At 38.7% G+C, this 10,156-nt stretch overlaps 1 protein-coding gene across 1 annotated transcript in view; it reads left to right on the top strand.

The window, feature by feature from the left end:
* The window catches only part of WDR70 (WD repeat domain 70), a 328,253-nt gene that overhangs the window by 137,204 nt on the left and 180,893 nt on the right, over positions 1 to 10,156 (top strand). The gene's annotated exons all lie outside the window — the stretch shown is intronic.

The raw sequence follows: 10,156 nt of genomic DNA, 5'->3' as shown, positions 1-10,156 counted from the left end.
TTGGCAAAGATACTAGAGAGGTTTACCATTTCCTTCTCCAGCTTATTTTACAGATGTACAGATGAGGTTTTACTGATACCATAAAGCAAATTGTTTTCCAGGCAAATTAGTCTTAGAATTTTATTTAAATTGTCCTTTACCTTTCTTGAAGTAGTAAATTTCTTTGGTAATTCATAATAGCAATTATGGGACTTTGATGGGATTTCACAGAGTCAGGAAGATAGTAGGCTTAATAATAATTTGTTAATTGACTGATTGATAAGAAAAGATATCTTCTATATTTGTCACTCTCCTGTCTTCTGTCATAGTTATCCTCAGTATCCCTCCTTCCGGAAGGGTACCTGCTCAGGGGCAGCTAGGTGGTGCAGTGGATAGAGCACTGGCCCTTGAGTCAGGGGGACCTGAGTTCAAATCCTGCTTCAGACACTTGACACTAGCTGTGTGGCTCTGGGCATGTTACTTAACCCCGATTGCCTCACAAAAACAAACAAACAAACAACAACAACAAAAAAAAAAATCCCCCAAAATAAAAAAACAAAAAGAAACAGAAAAGTACCTGCTTCCTGGCATGAAGCACTCTTGGATGTACTTGCGAACATGACTATCTAGCTTAGACAATGCCAGGAATATTGCTGAAGGATGCATTGCTAAAGGATCTATGATTTCATTTATTGATATTCACTCATTCAACAAACATTTGTTGAACAGATTCCTTTTATGTGCCAGATACTGTTCAAGGAATAGATTTGGTTGGTTTTTCATTTTTTGATGTCATAGACAGTAGAATGCTCAGCTTTGACTAATGTGAAGTAATGGAGAGTATAAACATGGGGTATGAAGGTTATCAGAAAATGGCAAGGATGCCTTGTCAGGTGGGTTATGGGGCTACACCCTGTATCTGGAAAAAGGCAGCCTTCCAGAAATGAGGTCCTCATGGACCTCAGGGTGTCTGCAATAGTTAGGTTTTTAGTACAATCACAGTTCCCTTCTCCCTAAAGTTTATAAATGGAACCTGGAGGACCATTACTGAGGTTGGTATAGACAGGTTTTGCCTTGCTTGTTAAGGGTTAAACTAAAATGGTCTTTGGAAATCCTTTTTAATTCTTGGTTTATGAGAAAATTACCTTGTTCTTGGTCATTGTCTGATCATTCTTATTCCTAGCATGGCCTGCTGGGTAGGGCACAGGCCCTGGAGTCAGGAAGAACTGGACTTCAGGGCCTACTCAGGCTTTTATGAGCTTTTGACATTATGGCAAGTCACTTAACCTCTCTGTGCTTCAGTTTTCTCATCTGTAAAATTACAGGGTTGTAGTTGATGGCCTTTTAAGGGCCCTTTCAGCTTTAAATATTCCTTTATGATAATGTAAAGCATAAGAACTGATTTCATCAGTTTGGAAATTCCCTCCATTGATGCAGAGTGCAACCTCTGCTGCAGTTTTGAAGTGACATTCATGTAGGGCTACTTCCCCAACTTGGCATTCACAGGTTTGTAGATTAGGTGGCTGCAGAGAAGTGCAGGTGTCTGCAGGTCCCAGGGTCCTTTGTGATCTCATAGTCCTAAAGGGACAATCCCTTGCCCTTAGGGTTTAGCTAGTTGATACAATTAGGTCAAAACAAAGGCATTTCCTTGGATGGCAGAGTAAGGAAAGAACCAACCCCCCCACCCCTAGTCAGGGATGTTGGTATGAAGAGCAGGTATAAGCTTAAAGCACATAGGAGAGAGACATGTGCATGGGCAAGGCGCCTTGCCTTGCTCCCTCCAGGGCCCTGATATCCATTCTCTTTTGGTGGCACCCTTGTGCTCAGTTTATGTAAAATGAAAGAGTTGGACCAGAAGCCGTCTAAGATCTTTTTCTCCCTACCTTTGGTTCTCTGATCCTGTGGGTAATAGTAAATGTCAGAGTCTGGACTTTGGGTAGGACTTTAGAGAAGGATTTTTATAATAAAGCAAATCCAAAATTTTTCTCTATCAAAATAATTTTGACATATACATAACTAAAATTGATCATTTATCATTGTTTTTGTCTTCTCTTTCACCATGTAACTTTTAGTGCCCAACACTAACTCTGAATTTGGAAGAAAAGGGTACTATCTATCACCTTGTTTTATTTAGCCTCATAGATAAAGCACATAACTATTATCCTGCCTTGACCAAACCAGTTTAGCAATAAATGGAGCATCTGTGTAATAGATTTTATTCTATGTAACTTTTTCTCAGCCCTTAACAGCAGTTAAGAGTTATTTTGGTTGGGTGGTAGAATGTGTGAAGGACAGTAATGAATAATAATCCTGGAGCCAGACTGTGAGGGACTTTTAAGTGCCACACAGTATTTTACATTTGATCCTAGAGGCAATAGACAGCTACTGGAGCTTTTGAGCAGGTGAATGGCCTGGCTAGACCTAGGCTATAGGATTATTGCTTTGGCAGTTGAGAGGAAAAGAGATTGGAGAGGGGAAAGCTTTGAGGTTGAGAGCCCAGTTTGGAGGGGGAAAAAACTATTGCAATTGTCCAGGCAAGAACTGAAGAAAGCCTAAATTAGAAGAGTGACTGAGTGAGTAACAGAAGGTGACGGATGAGAGAGATGTGGAGACACAATGAGTGAACCTGAGTAAGGGAGAATGAAAGGTGGAGGAGGACTCCAAGGCTGTGAACCTGGGTGACTGAAGAATGAGAGAGAGTGTTTATTTTATTGTTATTTTTGTTTGTTTTTTTTTTTAGGCAATTGGGGTTAAGTGACTTGCCCAGGGTCACACAGCTAGTAAGTGTCAAGTGTTTGGTCTGAGGCGAGATTTGAACTCAGGTCCTCCTGAGTTCAGGGTTGGCGCTCTGTTCACTGTGTCACCTAACTGCCCAGAGAGTGTTTATTTATGGTATGGGCCTCTGATTTCATCATTGTAGTGGACTTAATATGGGAACTTCCTGAACTAATGCACATCAGTATCTAACCTGCAACTAAACATCTTAAGAGAGTTGTCTGGGACACTGAGCAGTTAAAATGACTTGTCCAGAATCACGTAGCAGGCAGGTACTGTCAGGGACAGGATTTGAACCTAGTTCTTCTTCACTTGGAAGACAGCCCTGCTGCAAAAATGACTTTTAGACTGAGCTAGTTTTTTGCTTAAACGAATGAAAAATTTACAATGGAGTTACAATAAAGACTTTTAATAGATATCTTGATTAACATTATAATCATAAGATGATTGTAATGGAAGTGTGCACCTACTTATGTAACTCTATTTAACTGAGTGAAATCTGGAGAAGAGGCATAGAACAACAAAGAAAGAACAGTAACCTGGAAATTGTGAATTGTTTTCTAATCCTTATCTCATAGTAATAGTGATGGGAATACAAGCCATTGTATTAAATTCAAGATAAAAAAGTACCTATAATTTTTCACTGCTTTTGAAACTTTCAGTGCTAGCAGTTTATACTTTTTCCCTCCCTTGGACGGTTTCTAATTTACGGTTTTTTTTTTGGTTTTAAAGTCTTTTCCTTTTACTTCAGTTGACTCTATTTCTAATTTTGCTTTATTTCAAAGATTTAAGGACAGATCTTATTTTGTATACATACATATTTGTATTTAAAATGTAAAAATAATAAACATGTCATAGTCTGTTATCATAAAATATTGAGCCATTTTTCAGTAGTTAGCAGAACAAGATAGACAATCTGCATTTTAAAATAATAGTTTTATATTTTCACCTAATTATAGTAAATTGGCAGAGACAATATGAGATGAAGTGATAGTGAAGCTGAGAAAATAAACTTGTAAAGTGTTGCTAGTGTCTGTTGTTGGAGTTCTCTTAGCACGCTTCAGATACATTTGTCTGGATGTAAATTACCCAAACAGAAGACAGTCATAATTTAAAGAGGGCGCATAGCACAGTTTTTCTCCCTATTTCCCACCAGCTTTTGGACTTCTCTGGAACTCTGCAGCATGCCCCCCCCCCCCAGTCGTTCCTCTTTCCCTGCCCTGCTCTTGCTTTTCACCTTTCTTTGGGGTGTTGTCTTTTACCTCTAGATTGCAAGTTCCTTAAGGCAGGGACTGTCTTTGTTTTTATTTATATTTATATCCTCTATATGCTTGTGCTTGACATATAGTAGGTGCTTAATAAATGTTGATTAATTGACTGAAAACTACTTACACTTTTGACTAACCAGATTTTCTAGGAGTCTCTTCTCTTTGCCTTTGTAGTTTATGAGTCTATGAGCTGATGAAGCAGGTTAGGTTATGAAAATAAAATGTGCAAAAACTTTTCCCTTTTGATCTTAAGAGGATAGATTGCGGTCACTTATTTTTGTAATTGGTTATGTTGATGAAAGAAATGACTTGAGTTGGCTCAATTTATTACACATTGAATTGATAAGTAAAATTACTAATGTTTGTGTTTACAAAAATTGATTTTGGGGAAAACCTATATCTTAGTATTTGATATCCAACACAGTTAAGTAAAGTCATCTTTAAAATATATTGGGATTTTGAGTTTTCTAAGAAGACAGATCCCTTGGTTACTTATTGTTTACTGTGTGTGTATATGTGTGCGTGTGGAATTCTATGTAGTATAGAATTGATGAAAGCCATTAGATTTCAACATTTTTCGATCTTTAAGTGATTTTCACATTTTTGCAATTTTCCAGAGAATATTAGTCAAAATACTTGGTGGAGTGTGATAAGGATATTCAATAAATTGCTATAGAATCTATAATTTCATTTTATTTTAATTTTGAAAACTGATAGTTTATGCAAATGTACTGTAAAAAGCAATTTAGATGTAGAGTTCTGATTAGCTAATAAAATTATATTAAACAGTCCATTTTTATAGATTTCTTCTGTCACAAACAATTGATTATTACTGCTGCATACGGTTTTTAAAGTGAATTTTATTGATATCATTTGTCTTATATCATCTATGATTCCCAAAGGGCAGCTCGGTGACGGAGTGGATCTATCATCGATCACTGTGGGCTTAGAATCAGGAAGACTCATTTTCATGAGTTCAAATCCGGTCTCAGATGCTTACTAGCTGTGTGTCCCTGAGCAAGTCACTTAACCCTGTTTGCTTCAGTTTCCTTATCTGTAAAATCATGTGGAAAAGAAAATGGCAAACCATTGCAGTATCTCTGCCAAGAAAACACCAAATTGGGGTCACGAAGAGTGGGACATGATTGAAACGACTGAACAACAACAATAACAAAACAATTCCCAATGTATCTCTTGTCTCACCCTTTGACTTAGAGAACCAGTCCTTATAACAAAGAATAAACACGGGGCGGGGAAGGAAGCTTAGTAAAACTAACCAATTACATTAATTGAAACAAAGTCAGACATGATACATAGTGTTCCACATCCTCAGACCCCATGTGTCTTTGCGAAGAAGTGGAAGGAGGTGCCTTCTCATAGCTCTTCTTTGGAGCCAAGCTTGGTCGTTATAATTTCTCAGCATTTGGTTTTCATTATTTTGTTCTTGTTATTCTTTACATATTCTTGTACTGTGTGTCTGTGTGTCTGTGTCTGTGTGTGTCTGTGTATCCATCCGTGTCTGTCCCCTTCTGGGTCTATTTACTTCACTTTTCATCAGTTTATATTAATCCTCCTTTATTTCTCTATGTCCATCGGTAAATACTTTTAAAACAAGTACAACATTCCCTCCTTTGTAATTGTATTTTTTGCTCTAGTGGAAATTGCACATAGCTACAATTTTTTATTTGTTTCTGAAATTCTTTGAGATAAAATTCCTACAGAAAAGGTAGGCTCCTACTTCACAATTGTATAACATTTTACCACACTCAAGGTGTTTGTGTGTATATTTGTTCCTTATATACGTAGACACGTTCTTACTCTTTCCATTGTCATAATGTCAGCTTCTTCAGAGTCAAGACTTCCTTTGTATTTATATCCCCAGTGCCAACCATAGTAGGTGCTTAATAAATGCTTATTGATTGGTTTTGCTGTGAGAAGTAACAGTACGCTAAACATGTAAATTGTGTCCATTGTTGGACAGTTAGAAACTTGCTTGTAAATTGCAAGTATAAGTTTTACACAGTTAGGTTTACATGGTGAATCTAGTGTGCCAACCTATACTCTTTGAGAACCTCATCTTAAGCAGTATGTACTGAATTTGGATTATGTTAATTTTGCATTTCTTTATTGTTCCACAAAAATATTCTTCAGTATGCAGCCCTTGTCACAAAAGATAGGCTATGTTCTTTGCTTTTCCATTTGTTCTAAGCCCAGAGATGGCCTATGCAAAAAACTTTCTCGTATTAGGCAAATGAATCAGGGCCTCTCATTACAACAGGCCTCTCGTGGTGAGTTGGATGAGTTTCAAAATAAGAAGACAATTTTATCTATTTCTTTTTTTCATATGAATGAGTGATTATGTGGAAATTCACTGTCCGCACTGCACAAGAAAAAAAGAAGAAAGCTCATGTAGTAGACTTAAATGAACAATGAGAAAATGTTCTGGTAATCAGTAAAATGGGGACCGGGTAGTTAGCTGGACTTGCACACAACCTGTCTGCAATGTCTGGGATGGCCATGCCGGAATGTAGGTGCCCCTAGCAGGTGACACTCCATTCCCCAAGCAGTCCTCCATGCACACATAACAGTCCTTCAGATACTTGAAGATCCCCATCATGATCCCAATGAGTCTTCTCCTTTTTAAGGTTCAACATTCCAAGTTTCTTCAACTACTCCTCATGTGGTATGAGCTAGAAACCCCTCACCATCCTTGTTGCTCTCTTTTAGATGCTTTCCAGCTTATCAATATTCTTACTAAATGTGTTACCAGGATTGAACATATTATACTACATATTATCTGACTAGTACAGACTTCTGGCACCTTGTCATCCCCAAATTTACTAGTGATCTCTTAATTGTCAAATCAAATGCTTCTCATTCCTCATGCTTTTTGACCTCTGCAGCAGTGACTCTATTGATCACTGTCTTCTTCTAAAGAGTTTGTTATATCTTGTGACATTGTTTGGTCGTGCTTCTCTGTTACCCAATAGTCCCTTCTCAGTCTCCTTTGCTGGATCTTCATCTGTGTCACACCCAATAACTATGGATGTATTTCAAAACTTTGATTTAGACCTTCCTCCCTTTTTTTCCCTCTATATTCTTTCATCCGGTGACCTTATCATTTCCCGTGTTCACAGTTATCTTGTCTGTGTAGATGACTTCCAGTCTCATATCATGAACTGCCCACTGGACATTTTGAACTAGATGTCTAAGAGATATCTTAAATTTAACATATCCATAACTTATCTGGAGGCAATAGGTGTCTCTACCTTTCTCTCCTTTCACTCTCTTCTTAACTCTTTATGATCTGGCTTCCAACCTTCTCTTTCTACTGAAAAAGCTGTCTGCCAAATGATCTCTTAGTTGCCAAATCCAGTGGCCTTTGTTCAGTCTTCATTCTCCTTGACTTTTCCAGTCATTGATACTGTTGACCACTCTCTCCTCTTTTATACTCTCTTCTCTGTGGGTTTTCAGGATACCACTTTCTCCTGGCTCTCTTTCTACCTTTCAGTCTCCTTTGCTGAATCCTCCTCCAGATCATACCTTCTAACTGAAGGTATACTTCAGAGTTCTCCCTTGGGTCCTCTTCTCCCTCTATACTACTTCACTTGGTGATCTCATCAGCTCCCATGGATTAATTACCATTCTTAGGCTGATGATTCTTAAATCTACCTATCCTGCCCCAATCTCTCTACTCACCTCCAATCTCACATCTACAAATGTCTTCCAGATATCTCAAATGGATTTATAGTAGACATCTCAAACTCATCAGTCATGTTCCAAAGAGAACTCATGATCTTTTGCCCTAAATCTATTTCCCCCACCCCCACCTCCTGCCTTCCCTATTACTGTAGAGGGCAACATTATCCTCTCAAACTTTCAGGCTAACAATGTAGGAGTCATCCTAGACTCTTCACTATCTCTCACATTCCATATGTAAGTTGTTGCCAAGGCTTGTTGAGTTTACCTTTGCAACATGCCTCAAATACATACATGCCCTTTTATTTTCTGATATCTCTCTATTGCAGACCCTTATCACCTCATGCCTGGATTATTGCAATAGCCTACTGGTAGGTCTGCCTGTCTCACATCTCTCCCCACTTCAGTCTATCCTCCATTCAGTCACTTAAGTGAATTTCCTAAAGCACAGGTCTGATCATGTCACCAACCTTTCCCCCCAACAAACCAACAAGAACAACAAAAAAACCCTCCAGTGGCTTGTTGCCTCTAGGATCAAATGCAAAATACTCAAGCATAAAAAGCCCTTACCTTTCCAGTCTTCTTACACCTTAATCCTTGACACATACTCTTCAGTCCATTGACACTGGCCTCCTGGCAGTTCCACAAACAAGACATTCCATCTCTCACTCCAGACATTCTTTCTGGTTGTCCCCTATGCCTGAAAAGTTCTCCCTCTTCCACTCTGACTACTTACCTGACTTCCTTCAAGTTGAACTAAAATCCCAGCATCTACAGGAAGCCTTCCTAAATTCCTCTTAATTCCAGTGCCTTCCCTCTGTTAATTATCTCCTGTTTATCCTTTATGTGGTTTGCTTTGTATACCGTCTATTTGTTTGCATGTTATCTTCCCCGTAGAGGGCAGGTCGGTGGCACAGTGGATAGAGTGCTGGGCCTGGAGTCAGAAAGACTCATCTTCCTGTGTTCAAATCTGGCCTCAGACACTAGCTATGTGACCTTCAAGTCACTTAATCATTGTCTGCCTCAGTTTTCTCATCTGTAAAATGAACTAGAGAAGGAAATGGCAAACCATTTCAGTATCTCTGCCAAGAAAACCCCAGATGAGGTCATGAAGAGTTGGACATGACTGAAACAAGAAAATCCCAAAAAGGGGTTGCAAAGAGTTGGATATGACTGGCAAACAACTAAACCACAAAAACTCCCCCATTAGATAGTAAGCTGTCTTTTGCCTCTTTTTGTACTGCCAATACTTGGCACATTGTCTGACATGTAGTAGGTACTTAATAAATATTCATTGATGGTGATGTTCCCCCATACCAGTCCTCTTTCAAACTTCCTATTTCTGCCGATGGTACCACCATTTTTCCTGTTATTCAGACTCTCAACCTCAATATTATACTTAGCTTCTCACTCTTAGTCATCCCACATACCTAGTCAGTTGCTAAATCTTGTTATTTCTACCTTCAAAATGGATGTCTCCTTCCATCCATTCACATAGCCATTGCTCTGGTTCAAACCCCAATCTCTATTCACCTGGACTATCGTCATAGGCTTCTCTTTGGTCCTTCAGTCTCAGTTCTCAAATTTCCACAAAACACAGCATATCACATCTTTTCTCCCTGTGTCCATGCCTGGAATGTCCTCCTTCCTTTTCTACACCTCTTAGAATCCCTGGTTTCTTTAAAGGTTTGTCTCAGGCACCACCTTCTACTTGAAGCCTGTCTTGATTCCCTCCAGCTGATAGTGCCCTTGCTCCCAAAATAACTTTGATTACATTTTGTATATGCTTATATATTTATGTTGTTTCTTCTGCTAGAGTATCACCTTGAGGGTAGGTGACTGTCTTTGGGTTTGTTTTTTTTTCCTCCTACTTTTGTCTTTGTATCCTAGTTCAGTGCCTGGATAAATTGAAAGAGTATGTCATAACCCAGTAATAGGTTCATAGATTCATGCCTAGAAGGAACCTTAGTGATCATCCAGTCTATGTCCCTAGTGCCCTCATTTTATAGATGAAAAAACTTGACTGTCAAAGAGGAGAAGCAACTTGATTGGCCAGGAGCTAAACCAAGTTCCCTGACTTCGTATCATTTACTCAGTCCACCATGCTGCAGTCTTGTATTTAATACGATTTAGACAGCTTTGAGTCAGCAACCCTTTGTCCTGACACCTGGGGAAGAGGGAAGGGAATGATAAAATGTAACAGCTCATATTGCCTTGTACAATTCTATTGTGACAATTTAATTCAGTTCAGCAAATACTAGTACCTATCATGTACAAGGAATTAAGGGGAATACAGGTATAAAAATAAAACTATCCCTGCCTTCAAAGAAGTTAAAATGTCCCGAAGTTGAGGGGCTTAGGGGGTACCATGACGTACAGAGAGGTAAATATAAGACAATTTGAAAAGAGAGAGCACTAAGAACTGAGAGAATCAG

This window comes from Vombatus ursinus, unplaced genomic scaffold (assembly GCF_900497805.2).
Source record: "Vombatus ursinus unplaced genomic scaffold, bare-nosed wombat genome assembly UNPS02014772.1, whole genome shotgun sequence".
Taxonomy (NCBI): Eukaryota; Metazoa; Chordata; class Mammalia; order Diprotodontia; family Vombatidae; genus Vombatus; species Vombatus ursinus.
This window is presented reverse-complemented; position numbering and strand designations above follow the sequence as displayed.